This window comes from Stenella coeruleoalba, assembly GCF_951394435.1.
Source record: "Stenella coeruleoalba genome assembly, chromosome: 4".
NCBI classification, from domain to species: Eukaryota; Metazoa; Chordata; class Mammalia; order Artiodactyla; family Delphinidae; genus Stenella; species Stenella coeruleoalba.
The window spans coordinates 81,008,559-81,016,013 of NC_137149.1; the positions used below are offsets into that span (position 1 = coordinate 81,008,559).

A 7,455-nucleotide genomic window follows, 5' to 3' on the forward strand; every position below is an offset into this window, starting at 1 on the left:
CCCAAGTTCTTTGCTGATATACTATCATGGCCAAGAATAAAGACTACCAACTCAAAGAGATTACTGTTGCTCTTTCTACTCCATTTGTAAAGGAAAATTCAGAAATACACTGTGGTGCATTCTTTAAACTCTCTCAAATATTCTTCTTCTTCGGGGAGATGTTTAAAAGCTAAAGGGTGCTTTCCATCTGAATACAACTGAGGTTCGACTAATAAGATGCACTTGTGTGAGGTCTGGAAGGTGACAAGGCAGAACCCTTCTTTCTGAGGTACTTGGCTGTTTGAAACAAAGTTTGAAAGCGTGCTGATGTCAGGCACCAGGCTTTCTTCATTCACTACCCCATGTGCAGGTTGACTCTGTGGATGCTCCATCAGGTGCATGAATCCATAAACTGCAGCTTTGGTTACCTCTTCCCCTGCTTCCTGTGCTTGAGAAGTCATTGTGGCGCTAGTGAGTAGAGTGTGTAGCAGCAGCTTCTTGCTTCTTGACTTTCTCAAGTGGTCATTTCAGAGATGACAACTTCCATGATGATAAAGGAACTGCAGTCAATGTACATGAAAAGCAAAATTCCAAACTAAATATATAGAGTGATATCATTGGTAGAAAAAAATCTATCATGTATGCATATATGTGAGAATTCATTCTTCAGAATATTGAAATGTAAATCACTCAGAATATTTCTTTGAGAATTAATTATTCTATTTGGATATCTAGTATTATATACTATTTTGGATTTTTTTCCGGCTGTCAGATATATTACAATTTGAAATGTTATTACATAGTTACTGTGTGATGATTGTATCACATTTTAGACTATAGTTTGCTCTATAATCTGTGGTTTACTTCTTTATTTTCATAATATTTGTATCTGATTGGAATGGATCAACTAATATTTCCACCAGGAATCTGTTTACTTTGGTTATTTTATCAGATTATATGTAGAAGATTAGTGTTAGAGAAACTGTCCAATCCAATTTTACAGGTAATTAAACTGAGGTGGAGAGTATAAGGGACTTTGTCTGGTAAACACATTTATTTAGTGTTAAATTGGGAACTAGGAACTCTGACCGGAACAGCTGAGTTCAACATTCTTTATACTATTCCACACTGCTAAAAACAAGGAGAAAATTACAGAGGAAATAAAGGAAACAGAAAATGAGATTAGAACAATAGCTGTGAATTAGGACACATTCCAGGATGTCTCAGGTAAATTTCTTTTCCAAAATATGTACATGTAACACAGCATGTTCCAAGATGACTAAATTTGAATCTCTGGGGTTTGAGATGTCTAGGTGACACAGATGTGCATGGCGACTTAAGAACTACTGGGCTAGAGGAGATGCTGTGTGGTAAAGGTCAATATGTAAAAATCACTCCTGAAATGTTCTGTTTAAACTGCATTCTAGAGCCTTATCTTTATTACTGGGCACAGTGTAAGACACCACTGACCAGATTCCTTCTTGAAATTCTTCCCTCTCTTGGTTTCTCAGACTTTGTTCTGTTTCTATTTCTTGATTGCTTTCTTTGAGTCTCCTCTGTGGATTCCCTTTCCTCTGATTGCCTTTTTTGGTTTGTTTGTTTTTTATTTTATAAACAACAGGAATTTATTTCTCATGGTTCTGGAGGCTGAAAGACTGGGACCAGGTGCAGGTGGTCAGGTGAGGGACCTCTTCCGGGTCCCAAACTCCTTGCGTCCTTGCATGCAAAAGGGGCAAAGAAGCTGTGAAGAGGCTTTCTTTTTCTTTGCACAGATTTAATTAATTAATTTTTGTATTTCTTTTTTAATATCTATTTTTAATTGAAGTATAGTTGATTTACAATGTTGTGTTATTGTCAGGTGTTCAGCACGGTGATTCAGATATATATATATATATATATATATATATATATTTGTTGGTTATCTATTTTACAGGTAGTAGAGTGTATATGTTAATTCCAACCTCCTAATTTTTCCCTCCCCCACCCCTTTTCCATTTGGTAACCATAAGTTTGTTTTCTATGTCTGTGGGTCTATTTCTGTTTTGTAAATAAGTTCATTTGCATCTTTTTTAAAATTTTATTTTAGATTCCACATATAAGTGATATCATGTGATATTTATCTTTCTCTGTCTGGCTTGCCATTTGCAACAACATGGATGGACCTAGAGATTACAATACTAAGTGAAGTAAGCCAGATGGAGAAAGACAAATATCATATGATATTGCTTATACATGGAATCAAAAAAAAAAATGTACACCTCTGATTGCCTTTTAAATGTAGGTGTCCTCACTACAAGGAGAGCAGTGGTTCTCATCCTGGGCAATTTGGCAATGTTGGGACAGAGCGTTCAATGTCACGCCCAGGGATACACTACTAGCATCCAGTTAGTAGAGACTGAGGTTGCTACTAAACACCCTACAATGCACAGGAAAGCCCCACAAGGGACTATCTGCCCCTAAATGTCAATAGTGACAAAGGTGGGACACCTTGAATTAGAAGAATATAATGTTTGTGTGCTTAGGATCACTTTTTGGGGGGGGGGTACACGGGCCTCTCACTGTTGTGGCCCCTCCCGTTGTGGAGCACAGGCTCTAGACACTCAGGCTCAGCGGCCGTGGCTCACGAGCCTAACCACTCCGCGGCATGTGGGATCTTCCCGGACCAGGGCACGAACCCATGTCCCCTGCATCGGCAGGCGGACTCTCAACCACTGTGCCACCAGGGAAGCCCTAGGATCACTTTTGACAAGTACAAAGTAGGTAAGAAAGGCAAGCATTTGTGCGTGAAATGACCTTCAAATGTCTTTTTCTTTTAATTAATAGATCAATAACTATAAATGCTTTAACCATTGTAGAACACACTTGAGGACAGGAGCTGCTTCTCATTCTTCTTCATATCCACAAAACATAGGATAGTAAGTAGTTTGTTCTGTTCAATTTTTAAAATCATCTGAGGACATGGAAATTGGGGAAGTTAAGTTACCAAAATGACCATCATGTCATTACATGTCTTCATCTAAAAGGTAAACAATAAAAGGAACTAGTATCAACTTCACATTTTTCAAATTTTAATAGTGGACAGTAGATTCACTGAAAGAAGCAGGCTAAATATTTGTAAAATAAACATTTATAAAGCACCAAATCACATCACATCTTCCAGACCTACAAGCTCTGATCTTTGGTTCCCTGTTCCATGCTCAAGAGGTGGAGCAAAATAGAGAATGCCCTCAGTAACAAGCGCTTTCAAGTATACTTCAACCTTGGGCTTTCACATCATGCAGAAGAAAAGGATATATTCTTGTGAACTTGGTGTTCAATGATGGATACATGGTGATTAAATTATGATTGACCTGAATTCAGTAATACTGTTTATCGTGCTCTATGGTAAGAGAAGAGAGCTCTTTTAATTGAAATGGATTTTATTTCAATTTCACAATGCCTAACATAGAATGAGAGGGATGAGAACAGTGAGAAGAAATTCCATTTCTCATTATCTCAGTGATTACCAGCTGGTAATGTTTTATTTTACTAAATTAGATACTTTATTAAATAGATAAGAAAAACCAAAGAAAAAGGAACACAAAAATTATAGAATTATATACAGTGCTTATTATTTCTGTAAAATGTGTTGATTTGGTTTTATACATTAAAAAAAAAAGATAATACTTGGAATGTTCTAAAATCTAAAAGGCCTTATCTCATGCTTAGCTAATTATTTTGACAGGTGTCTAACTGATGTGCGCTTTTCCATGCAAATGAGTTTGTGGAAAACAAGATGACTGCCATCTACATAAACACTCCATAACTAATTCTTATCTCCACAGAGAGATTAAGTAGTGAAAGTTAGCAATTAGAATTCAGTGACAATTTTTCCTCTGCGATTGATTAGTGTACAGAATGTTCATCTAGTAGAAGGAATCTAAACAGTTCCACCAATTATTTCCCTGTTTGAACCTCAGACTAATCTGTCTTCTCTGTGTGTGTAAGTCTGTTATTTATTTCCCCTCTCTGGAACATCTACTCTTTTTTTTTTTTTGCGGTACGCAGGCCTCTCACTGTTGTGGCCTCTCCCGTTGCGGAGCACAGGCTCCAGACGCACAGGCTCAGTGGCCATGGCTCACGGGCCCAGCCGCTCCGCGGCATGTGGGATCTTCCTGGACCGGTGCACGAACCCATGTCCCCTGCATCGGCAGGCGGACTCTCAAACACTGCGCCACCAGCGAAGCCCCATCTACTCTTTTTGACACATTCTCCTCCAAGTAAAATTTCCAATTTGATTCTCTCTTCCTTATGATCCTTTCTTCTTTTCCTTCTTCATTGGTTTGGTTTTAATTGTTCTTATATATCACTAGCTGTGAGTGTTGCCAAAGCCTCAGTCCTGGTTCTAAATTTGTATCAGAGATACCATCATCCCCCGAGCTATCTTGTCTTAAAATCTTGATATGTCATTGAATTTTCCTTTTTTACATATTCAAACAGTTGTTTATTTTTAGTAATGTTTTTGTTTCCTTCCTTTTTTATCCTTCTGCAACTACCCTGTTATATATACTCATAAATTTGTGCCAAGGATTCTGAATTTTCATTTGTTTTCCTTTTTATGTCTATGCCTTTTTGCATCAATTTTATTCATCACCTCAAGCAAATTTTTCAGAAACCTGACTACTTTCACCAATTCACCTCTTTGCTCAAAATCATCAGTTGATCCCATTTTACTCTGAATCAGATCCTGCCTACTTGAGGAAATTGATATTATCCATAACCCTCCTAATTCATCAATCTTATTTGATCCTTGATGGTCCCCAACACGTTTTTCAAAATTTGTTCACCAAATTTGTGCCTTTTCACCTTATTCAGGTTTTCTTAGGCTTGGAATAGCGTTCTTTATTCATTTAATTTAACTAATTATAATCTGTCTTTCAGGGTCCATCTTAGGTCACACTTTATCTCTACATTCAAGTTCTATGATATATTCTCCCTTGGAACACAGAGGATCAGTTATTTGTATGACATTTTTCAGATACTTTACAGAGTATGATATAAACTTTTAGGTTTTTTGGTTCGCTATAGTGATAACTTTTGAATATATATATATGCACATATATATAGTTTCTGTTTGTGTAAAGATTTATTGCATCTACTTACAACATGATTTATGGAGCTTGATTTTAACAAAGCTTATGTGAATTAGGGAAGCAGTATAGAAAAATATATAATTATAGCAAAAAACTAGTTTGTTTTTGTGATAGTTAATTTTATGTGTCAACTTGACTGGCCTGTGGAGTGTCCAGATATTTGGTTAATCAGTATTTTGGGTGTGTCTGTGAGGGTGTTTTTGGATGAGATTAACATTTAAATCAGTGAACTGAGTAAAGCAGCTTTTCCTCCCTAGTGTGAGTGGGCCAATACAAGCAGCTCGCCTGGTTTTCAGGGTTTTGGACTTGAACTGGACCTGACTCTCCTGGGTCTCCAGTTTGCAGACTCACCCTGTAGATCTTGGGATTTGCCTTCATCCATAATTGCATAAGCCAATCTATCTACCTATCTATTGTTCTTATCTTATTAGTTCTGTTTCTCTGGAGAATGCTGGCTAATATAGATTCATCTTGCCTATCTGCCTCACATGGCTAGTTCCTAATCTATGAATGGGGTAAGACGAAAATGAAAAAGACAGGACCCTGGACCTAGTCATGGGGGCAGAATAAGCTCTAGGAAGACCAAAGTAGCAGCAAGTCCTAACCTCGTTTTGTCACTTATTGGCTGTGGGACCCTGAGTGAATCATTTGGATCTCTGAGTTTTTCATATGCAAAATAATGATTCATCTGCCTTCTGAGCTCAGATTGCTTTTGTGTTATGAAAGTATATTTAATATGAAAACACTTTGGTGACTGTTAAATATTATCAAATAAGTATGATTGATATTACTTTTTTTTTTGATTCAGACCTGGCTTAATTTTTTACAAAGATCATGAAATCCTTTTTGCAAGACTCTTGAAAATGACTCCTACAGAACAAAATGATAGAAAGAAAACATTTCAACAAAACATTTAACAACCACATTGCTCAAGTATTAAGGACAGAGATCTAGAAAGTAATGCATATTGATTTATTTTGCATCTGTAATTACCTCTGATATCAGTGATTCTTAATATCATGGAACCTCTCCCACAATAAGCATACACCACAAACATTTTGTACATAATTTCACAAGTTCACAGCCCTCCTGAGAGCCTATTCATGGACTTCATTTTCAAAAGTGGTAATGATTTCCAGAAATTGACTCATTTTCTCATGTACATCCTAGAAATGCCACCTTCTTACTATCTTCCACTTATTTTGTGAGCAAAGCAATGTTACCAGTTAAAAACTACCTAGAATACCAATGAGCACTAACATATCTGGCTTGAAAACATTTCATTAAACATTTTTGGGTGTTGCTTCCTATCTTTTAAGTATAAAAAAGGCATTTCAATAAAAACAAATATATAATGAAGTCATCTCCCTTTGTGTGAAGAAATATGAATGAACTGTGCATTAATATTTAAAAGCAACGTAGTTCACTGCCAAAACTTTAAATGTCTCAAGAGCACAACAAATTCTGAACACACTAAGATCATGTTGCTACTTCAGTATTCTTGGGAATGGTGAGTGATTAGTTGGTCTATGGTTTAGGATCAGTTTCCATGCTTGTTTTCTTGAGCTTCTTCTACCTCTGAGAGCTTTTCATCATTTTCCAGTGTTTGCTGAAGTTCATGGATGGTACTAAGAAGAACGTGAAACTGTTTCCTTCTCAATTCTAGCTTATCTTCAGCACTTTCTTTAATATGTGAAAGATGCTCTAATTCTTTACGCAGAGCCTCTAGTTCCTTTAATGTCTCATGCCTGTCTGGATGACGCTGGATCACTTTTGCCAATGCATCATATTCTTGGCGATTTTTTCATATTCATTTTGCTTGAAGAATTTGCTTTTTGCACTCAGCATTTTTTTCATGTGCTCCAGCAATGCTACATTCTAGTTCTTTGTAAATTTTTTCAAAATCTTCCATTTCTCTGAGATTCATATCATATACCAGCAAAGTTTTGCCCATTGAAAATTCACATTGGGACAGTGTGCTCAGCATACGTTGGTACTGGCTGTATCCCTCTTCCTGGGATCCAGAGCTGTACCATTTAATGAAACTTTTCACCTGCAGATTAATTCTCCGATCATCTCCAGCACCATCTCCATCTATGAGGAGACGCTTCCGTATGACTTCGTCATCAGTCACGGCTCCCATGGCGTGTGCTGCGGCGGCGGTGGCAGATATTCCTATTTTTAATAAAGACATTTTACCTATTACATTATTTGAAAAGGCCCAAATTGTCAAACCTGCCATTGGCATGTCAGAATTCTGACAAAAGCACAGAAATACCTTGTTCCTATTTATCATGGCTACCACAGGAGAAGTTGGAAAGATATCTCAAAGCCAAACTTTCTA

At 37.0% G+C, this 7,455-nt stretch overlaps 1 pseudogene across 1 annotated transcript; it reads right to left on the minus strand.

Moving 5' to 3' along the window:
* Positions 1 to 6,638: 6,638 nt before the first annotated feature.
* LOC307185945 (THO complex subunit 7 homolog) lies at positions 6,639 to 7,254 on the minus strand (annotated as a pseudogene). Its single transcript has 2 exons — positions 6,987 to 7,254; positions 6,639 to 6,902 (listed from the first exon to the last, which is right to left on the minus strand). The product of its transcript is annotated as a THO complex subunit 7 homolog (transcript).
* Positions 7,255 to 7,455: the final 201 nt, after the last annotated feature.